The 19,848-nt window shown below is 46.6% G+C and overlaps 1 long non-coding RNA gene and 1 pseudogene across 1 annotated transcript; one reads left to right on the top strand and one right to left on the bottom strand.

The window, feature by feature from the left end:
• Nucleotides 1-1,039: 1,039 nt before the first annotated feature.
• LOC140913075 (uncharacterized) lies at nucleotides 1,040-13,508 on the bottom strand. Its single transcript, XR_012159464.1, has 5 exons — nucleotides 13,421-13,508; nucleotides 11,622-11,773; nucleotides 7,003-7,249; nucleotides 4,407-4,563; nucleotides 1,040-1,461 (listed from the first exon to the last, which is right to left on the bottom strand). It is a non-coding gene; the product is annotated as an uncharacterized lncRNA (long non-coding RNA).
• Nucleotides 13,509-15,951: 2,443 nt separating this feature from the next.
• LOC140913071 (cytochrome P450 1B1 pseudogene) lies at nucleotides 15,952-19,526 on the top strand (annotated as a pseudogene).
• Nucleotides 19,527-19,848: the final 322 nt, after the last annotated feature.

Here is a 19,848-nt window from a genome sequence, read left to right as displayed (position 1 = left end):
CAAGCACTCGAAGACTATTAAGGCACTGCCCTCATTTTATGGAGGATGTCACTCATTCTGCATTTCCACCTAATAAGGATATGGAGGAGAAATTTTGGTGCACTGATACTTTTAAAAGTCTTTCATGTTTTTCTTCTCATGCTGCTACAGTGTTAAGCGGTTAAGTTACTGAAACCAAGATTTTAAAGATAGGAGCCCAAAGTTAAGATCTTAAACTCAAATTTAGGCATTTAAATAAGCCTGTTTTTCTGAAATGCTGAGCACCCAACAGCACCCTTTGAGGTCAATTGCAGATGGTAGGCACTCAGCATTTTTGAAAATCAGGTCACTTATTTAGGTTTCTCAAAAGCACCTACATGACTTTGGAGTCTTAGTCCCAATTTCACAAGTGATGTAAGGCACTTAGGGTATGTCTACACTGCAGCTAGGGGTGAGGTTTCCAGCACAGGTAGTTGGACTCACATCAGTGCAGCTCAAGCTAGTATGCTAAAAATAGCAATTTGGATGTTGCTGCAAGGGCTGTGAGCTCAGGCTAGCCACCTGACGCCAAGCCTGCCAGACCCACCTGGGTTTGAGCTACATGTCTTAAATATATTTAAAGGGACAGAGTAAAGAAAAAAATCATATAGTTAAAGAAATTCCTTCCCTCTACTGTTAATAGCACCTTCAATTATTCCACTTAAAATAATTCCTGCAAAACAGATTTGCTTTCTACCATTCAAGCTCTCTGGTTTTATTTTTGCTTTTCACTCAGAAATGGAGGCTAGTCAGTTTCACTCTGTTCCTGTGTGCTTGCTTAGCACACTGCTGTTGTGTTTCCAGTACTGCAAGAGAATGTTTAAAGGAAAACAAAGAGCTTCATGGATTTTTGTTATATTTCAGAGAAATATTTATATCCTATTAGATTCTGACTTCCCTTCCTACCCCCCATTCCCTTTCTGTGTTTAATTTTTTAAAATGCAAAGTTTGAACCTACGAGCACTTGGCAGTGATGCTTTAAAAATGAGAGCTAGCAGGTGTAGAATGAAAGAACTGCTCAGACTTGTCCCAATGTTGTGATGATAAATATTCTTTCAATAAACAAACACTGTGTAAAAGAATTACATTTCCAGTGGAGCATGAACAGCAACACTCCTCAGATCATCCTGGCATCCAGCCTCAAACAAACACCCAGCAAATGTAGATTAAAAAAAAAGTCAGGAACACTGCCACAAATACAACAAAAACCCACAAGTCAAGACATATACCGAGTGTGGACAGATGGAAAAATATACTTAAACACAGATCTTGTCATTAGGATTTTGAATACTCTCTGGGTCAGCTCTTCAGCTGGTGTAAATCAGTGTAGTTCAACATACATCCATGGAGTTACACTGATCACTTAGGGATGGGCCCAGCATCTTCTGATGCCAACAACAAACCCTGTTGTCTCCAGTGATCCAGGATCAAATCCTAAAGTCACTACAATGTAAGAGAGAGAGAGAGAGAGAGAGAGAGAGAGTGTGAAAAGAAAAAAGAAAAAGAGAGATTATTTTCTCCTTCACCAATGCAGCTCGCTCAGGAACTCTCTTAGCTCTGGTTCTTAGTTAATACTCAAAGCATGTCAAAATTGAAAAACGTTGTAGAACTTCTATTTTTCATTGATCACTGGAAAGCTCTGGCTCTCAGGACTAATCAGTGTTCATCAGACTCTGGGCCCTAATTGTAGACAAAGCTCCCACTGGCTTCAATAGCAGTTTGGCCTGAGTAAGCGCTACAGGTCTGAGTTCTTTCCTGTTAACGTTTGCTAGTAGATTTTGTTTTCACGGATAGTCGTTTCTATACAGTAGCTACTTTCTTTGAATAAACTGATAGCTATTAACTTGGAACAGACACTATAAAAGGCCCACAGGGAGCTTTCTTCAAGACAGCTGTTTAATTTAAACCTGACTGCTCCAATATGCGTTCTTTCATCTCACTGCCTTTACGTAAGGAAAAATAGGAGAGGAAAACACATAAACTAACTGTTCTAGGACCTTTAAGATCTCTTGTCATTTGCACTGCTGTGTGATGACAGCAGAACTACAAATGGCAAAAAACAAAACAAACACTTGTATTTATATTACATTGTAACAGAACATTTATATTAAATAAGCAGTTAGCCTGGTTGTTGGCTTGAAGTCCACATGCCAAAGCCCCAGAACACTGAGGAAACAATGAAACCACATGATGTGGTGTTAACTCCCTTTTTGGAGTTGTTGGCTGAGGCTAACATTTTTCAGAAGCGTCCATTGAGTTTTGACTGCTCAACCGAAGAAGCGTGGGTTCTGCTTTTCAGAGTTGCTGAGCACTCACCACTGCCACCGACTTCAATTGAACTTGTGGATGGCTCAGCACTTCTAACCTGAGCCACCTCTGGCTTGATCCTCAGGGCACCCCAAATCAGTGGCCATTTTTTAAAATTTGGGCCTTAATGAAGTTGCAAAATAGCTGGCGAATAGCTACCTAGTGCAGTTGCTCCCAACCTTGATTTGCTGGAGCCCTCTTAGGCAGTGGCACCAATTAGGGGAGGCTGGGGTAGTATGGGGGAGCAAACACTCCTCCCTTCCCCCAAAGTTTTCGCACTTGCTCAAAATTCCATAGGCCACTGAATGGAGATGGGGGGAGAGGGGAAGGGGGCAGGGCCCAACCACTTTTAAGCAATGGCCCCATACTAAATCAGTCCTGAGCCTCACTCCAGCTGCATGGTCACACCACCAGTGAAATCTGACTCAGACAGCCCCCTATACAGATGGAGGGGCACCCGGGCCAAGGTTCAGAAAGTGTCAGTGTGACCTGGGTCATGGGGTCACAGTACCATTCAAATTTGGCCCAGCTGCCGTGCTCCCCAGATGGAGGGGCGGCCAGGCCAAATGGTGTTGGGGAGCCTGTTCCTGTATGGCAGAGCACAGGCGAGTTGCTGAGAACTTGACTCCTGGCCGCACTGGCTTGTGCACTGTGTGGGTATAAGACAGGGGACGCTCTCCGGCCGAGGGAGACCCAGGGGCCCTGCGGGAGGAAGATGGTGGATGAACAGGGACTGGAACAAGGTCCCTGCACAGGAGCAGGGGGAGGTGTACTGGAGGGAGTCTGGACATGAATTAGCAGGCCCCTACCCCCTCAAAAAATATGTGAATTGGCACCACTGCAGTCTTAGGATAGTTTGGAGTGTGAATGATCCCTCCTCATGGCGCCTTGTATCAAGTCCTGGCTGTCTCTCTTTCCGCTCCCTCACGTGTCTTTGTCTGTCTCTTTTTCCTCCCCTCTCTTCCCCCCATGTTTTTGGTGACTTCTCCTCGTCCTCTCTGGTAGCTTCAGCTCCTCTCCCCATTCCCCAGGAAGCAACATAATAAGAGGCTTGGGTTGGTGGGTCTTGCCTGAGCCTACAGCCACCACACTTGTGAGCTGCTTCTACAGCCAGCTACTTTAGGGCTTGTCGTCACTGCTAAAAAGGTGCTTTTTTTTAACCTCAGGGTAACTACCATGCGTGAACTATGCTGAGGTAAAAAAACACGGAAGGCCAGACACCTTTGTTGTATCATTAGATAAACAGTCCTGTACAACCTCCTGGAGTTGACTTTGGTGAGATTACCTCCCGGTAAAACTGAAGTGCATGGTCTTCACTTTGGTTTTACCACACAGTAGGTCACAGAGGCTGGTTAGGATGAGGTAAAGAACACACCTTTTTTAGCGAAGACAAGCTCTAAGAAACCTCAACAAAAGCAGGGAGGAAAGATACCTCAGATAATATTGTACTGTCCAGGCTCCTCCTAATTATCAGTTATTTGAGAACAATGCTTTATCTGTCAGCGAAATTGAGCGGACCTTTGAGCATCTCCCATGCAGACACAAATGTCTGTTCACAGCATGATGGAACAATGCAGCTTCACAATCTGCGAGGCTGGACACATAACCTAAATCAGTTTCAGTATTATCTGAGGACCAGCAGCCTTCCTCTTTCAAAGAGGCTTTAGTCCCATTGCAGCCTTCTCCAACTCAAGGAGGCCTGCTGAGTAGAGCTTCCTCAATGTAACAGCAAAAAGGGTTTCCTCCACATCACATGATGATTTCACTAAATTCTAAATGTGAAAATAAATGGCATCTGAAAGATTCATTCTTCTGGTTGTCTATAAAAAAACACTAGGGGGCCTTGCCAATAGAGCTTTAGCACTTCTAGAGACTGTTCAGGTCAAACACACACCAGCACAGCCAACACCTGAGCAGGTCTAGTGTGGCCAGTGCTAAGACAACATGCTGAGCAGGGGGATCAGAGTTAGAATCTCAATTTTGCCATCTCCAGACTGGCAGGAAGGGGGAACATCCAGGGAGTGATTCCTTCAACTTCAGGGATGAGGAAGGGCTTTATAATGCCACAGTGGCTCTCTTACCTGAGAACTTTGAAGTGCGAAGCACTGCTCTGAAGGGAGTCTGGTTTCTGCCTGCAGCTAAAGGATGTTGCTGTTGCAGCTTGGACCTGATGCAAGGAGCTATCAGGGATGCTCTTGCCAAATGGCTGATGCTGCAGTCTCTCTAGCAGGAGCAATTCTTGATGACAAAAGCAAAGGATAACAAGGTAAACATAGCTTTTAACCAAGCTGTGAAGTTGGAATCTCAGAACTTCTTGCTGCCTGGGCATCAGATCTTTATTTTGGAAGGGCCCCACTGTTGCTAATCTTGCCATGGAATTTCCTGTTAGAATGGCAGCAAGAGTTCCTTCGACCCAACAACACATTTAAAAGGGGCCGTCTGGTAAACAAACAATAAGCTTCTTATCTATCATTCCCCTATTACGGGAATTATTATACCACTATGGGAGGCAAGCAAGCTACAAAAGAAATCAAGAGTACAGACAATTGTGGTGGGGGGGGCGCATATGTTGGATAAGGTGGGCTTCAGTCACCCCCCTCCAAAAATTATCACTGGCTGCTAAAAGAGAACAGTCATATTAACTTAGTTCTATCATTGTGCAATGCTGCTGTCAGAGATATGAAGTAAGGTGCGTTGATGTGCTTTGCCCAAGGTTTGGTAACCGATTGACATGGAACATAAATCTGAACCATCAAACACAAACATCCCAAACTCCACTGCTTGAAATATTCACAGGTCTTTCTGGATTCCTCTTCAACATCAAAAAAGGATTACATCAATCCTGGAACATGTCTGACTCCTTCCTAAAGCTGTGATGTAGCAAGACAGGTTTTTGACAAGTTCCACAAATACCTCAGCCTTTCAAATTCTTAAAATCTACTTGAGATCCATAATAGTAAATGCAAGGCCAAATTCTGTATTTCTAAATGCATTCGAACATTCAGCAAAATCCATAAGAATTCTGACTAAGGACCACTGCAGGATTTGGGCCACAGAGACTGTTCTCCAAGTAGATGTTGGAAAATCAGTTTTAACTAAGGGCAACAGACCCAGAAAATGTTCCGGGGGGAAAAGTCTGTCTGTGGATGTGCTCCTCATGGCCCATAATCATCAGAGGCTTATCTCTATTAACTACAGTGGAGTTACACTAGAGATGATCGCGATAGTTCTCCACGTACCCAGGACTGTCATCTCCAGCAAGAGGAAGTCACCACCAGCCTTTCAGCTGTTCAAGCACTCTCCTCTGGGCTATGCCAGCTCTGTCTTCACCTTGCAGTTTAACAATAGGCACATCCAAATCCCTTTGAATCATTCCCCTGTGATATCCAACCTCTGACACTGGCTATTCACAGAAATCCCAGATCATCTCCCCCAAACATGCAGTGTACCCCAATTCACCAGTTTTACTGTAAGCCACCACTCCTGTAAATCACACAGCACTTGTCAGTACTTATAATAAAACAAAAGTAGGTTTATTTAAGAAAAGGTAAAGATTTAACTAGAAATGAAGGAAATATGTGAACCACTAGTTACCATAAAAACAAAATCATAAGGTGCAAACCTGGGTCTACAGGGGACCTTTCCAAGGAGTCTCTACAGCACAATGACTATAGCATGTCCCCATGTATGCAAGTAGTAACAGTGAGCACCTCGCCAAAGACCTAAGAACTTTTCATGCCTTTGATTTTAGTGCCTGGCTAAGTTTCCCTACCCCTCACCCCCAACTCAATACTGCCTACTGCTTAGAACAACTATACAAAGAAGATCCTTGACAAATAGTCCATATGCAGTATTGTTGTAGCCACGTTGATCCCAGGATATTAGAGAGACAAGATGAATGGTCCCCTGAAATACATGTTAACTATTCATGCTAAACAATCTGTCCAAACCTTGTATTTAACAGTGACACTTTGAGATAGTTTCCCAAACCTGAGAAAGAGCTCTGTATAAGCTGGAAAGCTTATCCCTTTCACCCATAGAAGTTGGTCCAATAAAAAAAGATATTACCTCACCCACCTTGTCTCTCTAAACGGTCCATACACAGTGAAACCAATAAATAGCTAAGTACTCCCCCCCGGCCACGCCCCGAGCAACTTTACCCTGAGTTCACTATTACCAGAATTGAATTTTCATACTTTGAGGCAAACAAACAATTCAGGACTTTCTACCTCACTATAAATAGAGTTTACCTAAATCCAAGTTCACTATATGCAGATTCTGCTATACTGAGTTGTTCACAAAAGACAGGTGGTACTATCAGATCAGCCTTGGAATCACCACATAGGAGCAATACTCTGCCCTCCCCTCCCCCAAAAGAAAACTATGTCTAATTATAGAAACATGAGCCCTTCTTTCTAAGAACATGTTTATACACACACATATAAACACGATTTTCCCCTAATGCTTGTGATATATTTCTAAAGAACTATCTCTCCTAGCCCCCAAAACACGTTGTAGCTCAGTCCATGGCAATAGACCACAGCAGTCCATTAGAACATTCAAGCTTCCACAGTGACCACCACACGTTCTAGTGTCAAAGAGACGCTATTCCATTGGAATACCAGTACAGTAGTTCAAAGGTGATGTGCACAGGAGATGTGTGTTATCCCCACTTACTTCGTATGTTTCGCAGCAACACAGGCACAGCAGCAGAAGACCGAAAGGAGAAACTCACTGGTCGATGCTACTACCACCACAAGGCAGAAAAAGAGGAGAGCAGAAGAATGGTAGAGAGTGATGCTCCCCATCCACCCTGACTTCTGGGCATTTTCCATCTCCCTCTCCAGCTAAGGATGTGGAAAGTTGTAGCATTTATTTAGCTTCTGCAGAATGGGATGGAGCAAAAACTGATCTTCAGTGACTCCTTAAGAACAAAAATAAAGAGAAGTCAAGGGAAAGTCAAAGAAGCAAACTCCAATGATAAAGTGATTGCTCTAACAATATCTACTTCACATGAGTGGGGTTAAGGCTTAACAAATTAAAGCAATATGGTCTTAACTCCTCAGATAGCAGTTGATATAGTTAAATGTTAACATACCCTATTAGACAATATATCAATATATATTTTAAGAGGAATATTTCCCTGAAGGGTAAGAAACAAGAGGTCATTCTGGTCTACAGGGCCAGATTATTTTATTTATAGTCTCCATCTGACTCATTGATCCTAACTCTTTATTGAGTATCAAACAAGTCATTGAATGTTAATCATACAAGCACTGTTTAAAGCTCTATAGCTAAGGCTGAGTTGAGTTTTTCACTAAAAGCAGGGACCCTGTATTCTCCCCCTATCCCCAAACTAAGTAAGTAAATAATAATTAAATTTGAGTACTGAATGAACTTTCTGAGAGTTTACAAATAAATCAGTAAATTCGTTTATGAGTTAAAATTAATTAAAAAGTGGATCCTTTAAGATATTTAGCAGCCAGCATCAGACTATTTTTTGTCCTGAATGATCTCACCTTAAGGCATCTAGATAGGGCTACTGAAAAGCTTCTCAAAACAGTCACACATGTGCAACAGGAAGTTTTCAAAGTTAGTAACTGCAGTGTTTTTAATTAAAATAAACACCAAAAGTCATTACAGCCTAAATGCATACAACATTGTATGCTAGGAAGCAAAACTGGTTTTGAATTATAGGAGCAGAAAAATGCATCTTAATTTAATAAACTGCTATTGTTTGGCACTCATTATACAATCAGATTAATTCTACTTTTCCTTGAAAAGTTTTTTTTAATAACTTGCTCATAGGCTGACACTTTCGACATTGTGAGCAGAGTTCAAACGTTGTGTTCAACTAATTTAAAAAGTCCCTGAAAATCTGGATTTATAATGGAAGTGGTGACAGTTATAACTTTATTATTACACCATTAGAACATGCGAAACACGGCCTGTGACATCCAAAACATAGATGCAAAGATGAAGGCTGTGCAAAAGCTGCCAAAACTAAGTACTGTACATTGTCCTTGAATTCTGCTAGTCACCACCATTCTCTCTTGGGCATTCAAATTATTTGATCCATCAAATGCAATGACAATATGTCTTTGGCCAAAGGCATCCACCAAACCTATGCAGTTTCCCTTTTGTGAAGAGTGAAGTGAAACACTCCAAGACTAGAGACAAAGGGAAATAACCCACTGGGCATCAGTTTTGGTCAGTTGCTTACAATAGATGTTTAAAACCCACTGGTACATTTTGTCTTTGGTCTTCGAGCATAGGCATGCCTCAGATAATGTGTTGTCCTCAAAGAGAGGCACAATCAGGCAAGCATCCAAGCATGGATGCTTTGTTTACCTGACCTACACAGATCTGCATTATAGCTCACCAAAAATGACTGCTAAACTTAAAGATGATGTACAGACTTATCACCTCAAAATTCTTTTATTTTGCTAATTATTTGGTGAAGCCATGTCCAAAAAGAGTAAGGGTCGAATATTAATCTTGAATCCCTCACTGAAACTGCTGATGGGCCATTTATTTTCCATTCTAAATTTATTTCATCTTTGCTTGCATAACTGGGACAAATACACCAGGTATGGTGTTACTTCCCTTTTCCCTCAGTGAGTAAAAACTGGCTTTCAGATGTTACTGTATCAGTTCTTTTAATGTCAGCATAGCTATGACAGTAACCAAGTCAGAAAGCATGAGTAACACTTTTCTGTTAGCACGGCATCCCATAAATATGGAAGGACTTCTATGTGCAGCCATTTTGGTATGTTCATATGAGATAGTCTGTACTGAACACATCAATTTCTTGCAAGTGTTCATGATTTGACTTTGCCGTGTCACATTTTGGAAGCATAGTTAGAATCTATCAGGAAACCCAAACCTATGTTATCCTTCTCTTCTAACACTCAAGCTGTTTTAGAAACCACATCGCACCCATGGCCCCCTGCAGTCATGGAAGCTTTGTCACGCCACACAAAATGTGCAGAATAATCAGTTTTCACAGGATAGTCTTATCTGCAGAATTATTACAAAATCCAAACTGGATACTTTGCAATGTAGCATCACATTGTCCTGATGTTGTATTAATAAGTGATTTGATTGCATCACAACTGTCACAGACTGAGGCAACCCTGTGATAAGACCCAAACATCACAACTTGGAATCGATTGTATTTAGAGCGCTAAACCCAGCACTAACATTGAATGGGACCCCAAAAATCTGGCAACTAGTTCTGCTAACACCAACCTCAGAAATGAGTGCAATGGGCTTGTGAACATTTCAGTATCCTTGTCTACAGTGAAATAACTCTGACTAATTGACTTGGAGAGTTGTTTGGTTTTTTTTAACTTATGGTTTTTGAAATCCTTCTCCGCAAGATTATACAGAGACATGCAATTTGTGTTCAGAGGGCATTAACACTGGAATCGGTTTCTTTTGGAGCTATTCAGTTGTAACATGAATCATATTTGAAAAAGAAACTACACTTCTATAAACTGTGTGCGGCTTCTATAGCACAAGCTCTGACTGGCTATTGTTAGGTACTGAAGCATCGCATGCAAGGCCTCTCCAACTTGAAGAATGATGACAATTACTTTATCTGACAAGATAAACCATCTTTTCAGCTTCATGTCCGACTGTAACCTTCCTTGCAAATATATATTTGGGTTGACCTTCTCAAGCAGCTGCTAGAAGGCTACAGCTTATATGGCTGTGCTCCTGAACTCTAAATCGAGCACTGCTAGTTGAGATAACAAATAAAGCACAATAATCTGTGGTGCTTAAGTACTTTTGCAGTATGACCTTTTATATCATGCAGGAATGGTATGGTGGCAAGCATCGCTTGTACTTAATCTCTTCAGTGGTCATTTTAGCATGGAAACCAGTAACACTGAACTTGACACCAGGCCTCTATCTAGTCCACGAGAGGGAAAACTATGGCCTGTGGGCCAGATCCGGCCCATCAGGGCTTTCAATCCAGCCCGCAGGATTACCAGCCCCGTGGTGCAGCAGGGCTAAGGCAGGCTCCCTGTCTGCCCTGGCCCCATGTCTCTCTCGGAAGCGGCTGGAACCAGGTCCCTGCGGCCTCTGGCGTGGGGGAGGGAAGGGAGAGAGAGACAGAGGGCTCCGTGAGCTGCACCACCCCCCGCAGCTCCCATTGGCCAGGAACGGGGAACCACAGCCACTGGGAGCTTTGGGGGCGGTACCCGCAGGCAAGGGCAGCATGCAGCGGAGCCACCTGTGCCACCCTATCCCCAGGAGCCACTGCCAGACATTTCCAAGTGCGGCGCAGGACACGAAAAGGCAGGGAGCCTGCCTTAGCCCCGCTGTGCGGCACTGCCACCCTACAGCCACACCCTGAACCCCTCCTTCACCCCAATCCCTGAGCCCCCTGCCGCACCCCTTCTGCACCCCAACCCCCAGCTCTGAGCCCCCTAACCCTCTGCCTTGAGCCTCTGCTGCACCCCTCCTGCACCTCAATCCCCTGCCCTGAGCCCCCCAACACTACACATCCCCTCCTGCACCCAAGCCCCCTAGCGTACCCCTCCTGCACCCCAAGCCCCCGACCCTGAGCCCCCTAACCCTTGAGACCCCAGTGCACCCCAATCCCTTGCTGAGACCCCTGCCACACCCCTCCTGCACCCCAATCCCCTGCCCTGAGCCCTCTCCTGCACCCCACACCCTTCCTGCACCCCAACCCCTTGCCCTGAGCCCCTTCTTACACACCATACCCCCTCCCACACTCTCTCCCGCACCCCAACCCCTTGCCCCAGCCCTACATTCATGGCCCTGAATACAATTTCCTCACCCAGATGTGGCCCTCAGGCCAAAAAGTCTGCCCACCCCGATCTAGTCTGACACAGCTAATTACATGCAGTAGAATGTGTCTGGGAAAGCAACACAGCACATGGAAACAATAAAATATGACAGGTAGATGATATAGTGACATGACTAAGAGTTTGCTGAAAGCCAAAGCCCAGATCCTCACTGGTATTTAGGCAACTAACTCCCATAAATTTCAGTGGGATTTAGGTACATAGATGCCCTTGAGGATCTGGGCCTAAGTGCTTTGAGCACTCAGAAATGCCAGTCTAATGCATGGCTTAGGAGTATGTGGGTGCTTTAATAAAATGTTAGGGTTGTTTTAAACATCAGATTTAACTTCTCTGTTTCTCTTCTTTGATAAAAACAATCCAGCTTGTTTATAACATTTTAAAAGGAAAATGAGTTCGTTTACCCACAGCCAGCCATGAAGCTCTAGATGCAGGCTAGGGGGTTAAAGGATTTAATACCTTCTCGCCATCATATCCTCCTCTCTTTTTTTCACCAACTCATCTCACTCAGCAGTCCTTTGTCTCTGTAATTGCATCCTTTGAAAAGGCATCCCTGTTTCTGCTCTGTGGGCCTCTTTAGTCCTCCAGTGTGCCCCAGATTCCTGCATTACCTGTTAGTTCAAAGAAGGTGGAGCTGAAAAGAGTGCAGTGGTTTCAGGGACATATTTAATCTGTATGTCATTGAGCAGAAACAAGGAAAACGTTTGAGAGGATCTGGTGGACAGAAAGTTTGCTTACAGAGAATGATTTGGGTCTGTCCTGTTGGTGATTAGCCATGGAGGTCCCCTTATTATTCTGATTATGCCCCATTATATATTGCACATTAGGCAATTACTTACTTAGTATGTGACTAAAGATGTCCTTCGTAATTCATAGAACATATGAACAAGTACTAATGACTGCATCTTGGATCTATGAAGAATTCTAAGTGAAGTTTTTTTTCCTTTTTATAAAATAATCATAATACCACTTTTCAATTACAGATATCAAAGTGCTTTACAAAAGGTGGGTAGGTATTTCCATTTTACAGATGGAACAAGTGAGGCAGAGACAGAGTAAGCCCCAATGGCCTCTCCTTTGGGGTTCCTAACTTTAAACTTTCAAGGCCTGACTTTTCAGAGGGGCTGAGCCCCCACAACTCTAGCTGAAATCAATGGGAGCTACAGGTGATCAGCACCTTTGAAACACTGCTGTAAAATTAATACATTCCCATCTACTGAAACACTTTCTAAAAAGATAACATAAACGAAAAAGCATTCTGACTTTGGGAAGGAACAATGAAGGATCCTAGGATCCATCATCCTGCTAGTTAGTGTCATAGCCAGAATTAATACTGGTTAGGCCACAACTGGAGTACTGAGTCCAGTTCTGGGCACCACATTTCAAGAAAGATGTGACAAATTGGAGAAAGTCCAGAGACGAGCAACAAGGTTAAAGATCTAGAAAACATGACTATGAGGGAAGATTGAAAGAATTGGGTTTGTTTAATCTGGAGAAGAGAAGACTGAGCGGAGACAAGTACATAAAAGGTTGTTACAAGGAGGAGGGAGAAAAATTGTTCTTCTTAACCTCTGAGGATAGGACAAGAAGCAATGGGCTTAAATTGCAGCAAGGGCAGGTTAGGTTGGACATTAGCAAAAAATTCCTATCAGGGTAGTTAAGCACGGGAATAAATTGCCCAGGGAGGTTGTGGAATCTCCATCATTGGAGATTTTAAAGAGCAGGTTAGACAAACACCTTTCAGGAATGGTCTAGAACAGTAGTTCTCAACCAGGGGTTCGGGGTCCCTGGTGGGGGGGGGCACGAGCAAGTTTCAGGGGGGCCACCAACTAGGCCCAGTGTTAGACTTGCTGGGGTCCAACATAGAAAGCCAAAGCCTCACTGCATGGGACTGAAGCCCAGGGCCCCAAGTCCTGCCACCTGGGGCTGAAGCCAAAGCCTGAGCAATATAGCTTCACAGGGGCCCTGGGCAACTGCCCTACTTGCTACCCCCTAACGCCGGCCCTGGCTTTTAGATGCAGAAAACCAGTTATTGTGGCACAGGTGGGCCATGGAGTTTTTAAGCATGTTGGAGGGACCTCAGAAAAAAAAAAAGCTGAGAAGCCCTGGTCTAGATACCACTTAGTCCTGCCATGTGTGCGGGGAACTGGACTAGATGACTTCTTGAGGTCCCTTCCAGTCCTACGATTCTATGATTAAAACTCAGGAATGTCTAGCTCTGAGCTCATATCACATTGTTCTTCTCCTTTTATACTTACCCCAACCCTGCCCTTAGCTGAGGAGGTACAATCCTGTCCTTCCAGAAGGAGGGTGAGCAGTCTAAAGCAGTCAGCTGATGAGCCATCTTCCTGCACAAAAGGAAGGAGTGGGAAACCTGAAAACAAGCTTAAGCTTCACTGAAGTTTATTTTAACTTTTGAAAGAAGCTAGGAAACAAATTCCCTAAATATATTCACATAGGGCTTCTCCTTTTGTCAATGTTCTCTAGTCAAAACAACAACACTTTCTAGTCCAATAAGAGTTTCTTTTAAATGATCAAAATCAGAACAATGATTTTTTTATCTTGAAAATGCTTCTCTTCTTCGCTTGCCCTATAACCTAGCAGTAAGCTCATATTCCCCATGGCCCAGATCCACAAAGGTATTTAGGTTCCTCACTTTCATGGATCTGAGGAGCCTGAATGCCTTTGTGGATCTGAGCCCATGTGATTGGGCTAACATTCAGCAAAATGAGACACACACTCACACACACCTGGCATAGTTTCCTAGGTCCCTGCCCCCACTGCGCACTGGAAAGGCTGCCTGCCCCTTCCTAGTTGGCCAGTGGCCTAGCGTTCTTAGCTATTGGCTCCAACTCCCTGTCTGGATCAGTTGCCGTTCCTTGCCAATTCTCCCCTGTTCCTGGCCTCAATTCCTAATGTGGCCTATTTCTTACTCAGACCAAGAGTAGTGTCTAGAAGTGGCAGCAGGGCAAAGTGAGTCACTGTGACGAGCAGGTGGTGAGGAGAGACTCCCAGACATCCAGAAACCTTCCCGCTTCCTTGCCATAACATAGCAAACTCCCAGTTGACAAACACCTGGAGGCTAGGCTCGAAAGGGTTAACTTTAAACTTTTTGATCAGGTCTGCAACTGAGCCCAGATCTGATCAAGTCAATTTCTTTTTCTAACTAATTGATTAAAGCATGTACTGAAAGCACACCTATAAAAGAGGTTGGGGAACAGAACTGCTCAGTTTGCCTGTCCAATTATAAACAAGATTCTAACAGCTGGGGCTGAAATTCATTAGGTGATTCTACCTACTTCTCGCCCTCTCCGAGTATTATGAGGATTCAGTGGGCAATGGCTGTAAAACCCTTTGAAGATGTGATGGTATCATCACTACAGCATGTGACAAAACAATCTACTTGATTTTTTTGTACCATACACCACAGAATGCTGTGGAGGTGACTAGAATCCACAGGATCAGTTCTGACCCTCTTCACTAGTACTCATCTCCCAGCTGCTCTCTCTCCAACACACTGTGCTAATAATCTTTGATTCTTCTGTTAAGGACATTCTCAGACACAGACCAAATTGAGCCATTAATAACACAGATATCATACGGTTATAACTCACACACCACTCAGGAAACATACCTGGTAAGGGAATGAATTTTGACAGCCTCCTGTTTTTATCTTGTACTTTGTTTTGATTTGATTTGCCTCTTTATGCCTCCTGGTCTGAATATTTTGTATGGGCACAACTGTATTCATAACTCAGCACTGAATGGTAAGAGTTAGCAATACTTAGCTCATATATCTGGCTTTTCATTTAATCTGTAGACACTAAAACACTTTATTTACAGACAGGGAAACTGAGGGATGGGGCAGCTTTATGATTTACTCCAAATCACACAGCAAGCCCTTGGTAGAGCTGAGAACATAACAGAATACTGTACCTCTACTTTCCCCCATCACCCTGCCCAGGCTGACTCCTCCTTGTTCTACATCTGGTCTTAAGAAAACGGTGAACTTACAATGTATCCTACAGGCAACTTCTGCAGATGTGCTATCAAAATACTTTGCACTTCTATAACTCCTTCCATCTAGGGATCTCAAAGCCCTTCACAAACATTCCAGCCCCATTTTATAGGGGGAGAAAGTCAAGCACAGAGAGGAGAGTGACTTGCTTAAGGTGACAGCCAGTTTCTGTTAGAACTCAGGTGTCCTGGCTCCTAATCTCATGGTAGACTAATCTCACTGCTTGGATGTTAATTATATGCGATGCTTGGTAAGGGTACAGAGTGCTGGAGAGATACGTGGCTCTGCAGGTGAGATGCAGGTCCTTCTTCATAGACTGTCAGCCATTCAGCAACCACACAGCAGCATCCTCTGGGCAAAGAGGGAGGGGCGGCTCTATACTGCAGCTTCTGCTGCAATCAACAAACTTGGAAGTTAGAAAGAGAATCTTTCAAAGCACAAAAGAATATCCCTTCCTTGTGTGGAAGTCTCCCAGTGGGGAAAGCCTGTTAAGGCGCCTCACAGAGACCCGTGGTAAAAGCTCTTCTCCTCCTGCTCCGGGAACCGTGTTGCCTTTGGCACAGGGAAGAGTTTGGAAAGTTGCAGACTTTCCTCTTTTGATGGATGAATCTGCTGTTTCAATTCTCTCCGGGACGAAATCACGCAATCGCTTCGCACGGACATTTCGGGGGACTCTGGGACCACCACAATGGGAGGAGAAAGGCTCAGCCCCTTTCAAGGCAGCTATAAAGCCAGGGCATGCACCCTTCCCAATCACCAGAGCAGAGCGAAGGATCTTAGAGAAGGTTAACACAGGACGGGACTGAAATTACTAGGCAAAGACACAGGCAAAAAAAAAAAGGGAGGGGGCTCTCTGGCACTGAGTCTCAAGGATCAACCTGACAAGGCAATTTGAAGAAGCCCATTCGCTCACGCAAAAACTATAGGATGAGATTCTGAGACTCGGGAAACTGCAGAGGGATCTATAGGCTGAGAGGAGATTTACTGGGTCTCCAAGCTCAATAAGGAGCCATCTCTTGGCGAGCGCACACGGGGATTCCTAGACGGTTCAGGTGCTGCACCAGTGACTGGCTGGACTGAAGAGATTTCCCCCCAGACAGTTTGGGGTCACAAGAGGCTCCCTAGACTTTTCCCCAGGCCGGGACCCGGAGTCTGGGCGGGGTAAGCGCTATGGCCACGGGAGGGGAGAGCAGCGGCGGCCGCCCGGGGGAGCCAGCCCCCTGGCTCAAGGACACAGTCCCGCCCGCCCTGCTCCTCGCCAGCGTCTTCTTCCTCTGCCTGTGGGCGAGGAGGCGCCTGAGGCCGCCGAGCGGGAGCCCGCCGGGTCCCTTCGCCTGGCCCCTGCTGGGCAACGTGCTGCAGCTGGGCCGCCTGCCCCACCTCACCTTCTGCAAGATGGCCCAGCGGTACGGCGACGTCTTCCAGCTGCGGCTGGGCCGGCGGGTCGTGGTGGTGCTCAACGGCGAGGCCGCCATCCGCCAAGCCCTGGTCCGGCAGGGCGGCCAGTTCGCCGGCCGGCCCGACTTCCCCTCCTTCCGCCTGGTGTCCGGCGGCCGGAGCATGGCGTTCGGCCGCTACAGCGAGCTGTGGCGAGCCCACCGCCGCCTGGCCCACGCCAGCCTGCGGGCTTTCTCCACCGCCAGCGGCCGCAGCCGGCAGCTCTTCGAGCAGCACGTGGCGGCGGAAGCGCGGGAACTGATCCGCGGCTTCCTGCGGCGGGCCGCCGGCGGCGCCTACTTCGACCCCTGCCCGCTGTTCACGGTGGCCAACGCCAACGTGATCTGCGCCCTGTGCTTCGGCCAGCGCTACAGCCACGACGACGGCGAGTTCCGGGCGCTGCTGGGCCGCAACGACAAGTTCGGGCAGACGGTGGGCGCGGGCAGCCTGGTGGACGTGCTGCCCTGGCTCCAGGCCTTCCCCAACCCCGTGCGCCGCGTCTTCCGCGACTTCCAGGCGCTCAACCGCGAGCTGCACGACTTCGTCCGGGCCAAGGTCGCCCAGCACCGGCGCACCTACGACCCGCGGCTCACCCGGGACATCAGCGACGTCGTCATCGGCAAGATCGAGCAGGGCGGCGGCGGGGCGCAGGAGGGGCTCAGCCGGGACTACGTGGAGGGCACCATGACCGACATCTTCGGGGCCGGCCAGGACACCACCTCCACCGCCCTCTGCTGGGTCCTGCTGCTGCTGCTCAAGCACCCGCACCTCCAGCGCCGGCTGCAGGCCGAGCTGGACCGCGTGGTGGGCCGGGCCCGGCTGCCCACGGCCGAGGACTGCGGCTGCCTGCCCTACCTGGAAGCCTTCATCTACGAGACGCTGCGCTTCAGCAGCTTCGTGCCGGTCACCATCCCGCACGCCACCACCGCCGACGTGGTGCTCCAGGGCTTCCGCATCCCCAAGGACACGGTGGTCTTCGTCAACCAGTGGTCGGTCAATCACGACCGGCACAAGTGGAAGGACCCTCACCTCTTCGACCCGGCCAGGTTTTTGGACGGAGAGCAAAAGCTGGACAGGGACCTGACCTGCAGCGTCATGATCTTCTCCATCGGCAAGAGGAGGTGCATCGGCGACCAGCTCTCCAAGCTGCAGATCTGCCTCTTCACCGCCATCCTCCTGCACCAGTGCACCTTCGAGGCCAACCCGGCCGAGCGGCTCACCATGGACTGCATCCACGGGCTGGCCCTCAAACCTCTGCCCTTCACCGTCTCGGTGAAAATGAGAGACACCCCTCCGAGCGGCTGGGCTGGGGATGCCCAGTGAAGAATCACCCTACTCCGAGCTCCCTGGCTGCACTCTGTTTGCTGCGCTGGGCATGCCAGCTCGCCATGCCTACATTCAAGAGCAGATATCTGCCAGTGGGAACGCTCTTTGTATAGCTTTAGGTAAGATCACTGCTTGTATGCAGGGTTTTCTCTCCCGCGCAGGGCAGTTACTCCCTTTCCCAGGAAAGTCAGAAGCCCTTTACGGTGAATTTCTGTTACCTCCCCTTAGAAAGCCTCCGGCCGGTAAGCAGGAAACAGAAATCCTCCGGCAGCGAGCGATCCTTTCTGCCCGCTGCTCCCCACCAGCCTTGTTGCTCAGTAGTCTTCTCTGTCTGCTCCGTGTTAGATCAGCTCTGACTCCGATGCAGTTTAATTCCATTTCCGATGGGTAGTGACAGCACGTGGAGCCAGAGGCGACCTTAACACAGCGCCTACTGCCAAGTGAGCTGTACTTACCTTGAGGATGTCTTTTTGCAGGTCCGGAGTCTCAGCGATTTTCGCTTTCTAGAGATCAGACGTTTCCGATCTCTGGCTACACAGGGGAAGTCCTTCAACCTGGCTTCTGTATGTGGCAGAGGTTTGAGCAGCAAGCTCAGCCTGAAGGCAAAAGGATGGAGAAAAGAAACGCTGTCTTTGCTAACTTCCTTGAATTACTGTTGACATAAAAGGGTCGGCGTATTCGCACTGCCCCTTATTAAAACTTCAGAGCCTTACAACAGCTCATAGCAAGAAGTGAAGGGATCTAGATTAATAATGATTTCTTCCACGTAAAGCAGACCATGGGCGTGTAAACCACCTGCGAAATGTACACTAGCCCCTAGGACTGCATAAACAAACCTACCAGCAGGCAGTCGGATACTCACCTGTGCTAATTATTTGCATTCCGATTCGGACAATGAGCTATCATTTTCCCCTCCCTGGAGTCTAAATTGAAATTCGGCCGGGTATTAAATGGTTAATGCGATTTACCGGTAGCCTTGCAAGTTGTGTTCAGAAGTTGACATGGTGACATTAACTTTGGCATGAGATCAGCATCTCCATTATGTATATAAACAGCCCCTCCACTAGCTTGGGTTGCCTTCAGATTGCACCCTCTCCGTACAAAGAGTGTCTTGGTTGTTTCCTGCGGGGTGGACAAAGTTAGTTTGGCAGAGCCTGTCTGGGTTTTAAACGCTTTCCTAACGAATGCAAGGAGGTGAAAGTCATCCTTGTTGGACGCCACAGCAGACTGCCAAGTTTTGCCTTCTGCTGAGTCAGTCCTTGGGGAACAAGTGTGTGTCTAGCTTGTCCTGAGTGATTCTCTGAGCAGGAGGAGAATTCAAGCTGAGTAGCACTTTGTTCCCGGCAGCTTCCCCCTCTGCCTGGCAAACCCAGAGCTTGGAGAACTTTTAGCTTATCTAGATAGCGCTGCATACTCTCTGAGATTTTACACGCAGCATTCTCTCTCCCCCTCCTATTAAGCTTTGGACACATATATTTGTCTATGGTGCTTCTCTGAGTTATTCTTTTGTGATATGAATGATTTCCATTTTAATTCATGGAATAACAAAATGTGACTTTGTCCCTTCTCAATAAAATATCTTTGGCACAAATGTATTGCATTGCTGGTTTTGGGTGGTTGGGGGAGGGAAGCAAGGGGGTGTAATTTCTACCTAGACTGAGTTTCCCTGCTCTGAAGAGCTACCCTGAATTTGGCCACAAAGATAGCCAGCAGAAAAATCTTCCAGCAAGTAACATATGAGGCTCGCTCTCTGTGTGTGTGCATGCGTTCGTTCGCCTGGCTTGAAATCACTATCCCAAGGGACAAGGATATTAGCGGGGGACAATATTTTCCGAACCCTCATGCCCACTGAAACAGCAGGGATCCCATGGATTGTGTGTAATCAATGGCAGTCATAGCCTAGAG

This window comes from Lepidochelys kempii, chromosome 6 (genome assembly GCF_965140265.1).
Source record: "Lepidochelys kempii isolate rLepKem1 chromosome 6, rLepKem1.hap2, whole genome shotgun sequence".
In the NCBI taxonomy this organism is placed as follows: Eukaryota; Metazoa; Chordata; order Testudines; family Cheloniidae; genus Lepidochelys; species Lepidochelys kempii.
The sequence above is the reverse complement of the archived record's forward strand: the minus strand, read 5'-3'. Positions and strand labels throughout refer to the sequence as shown.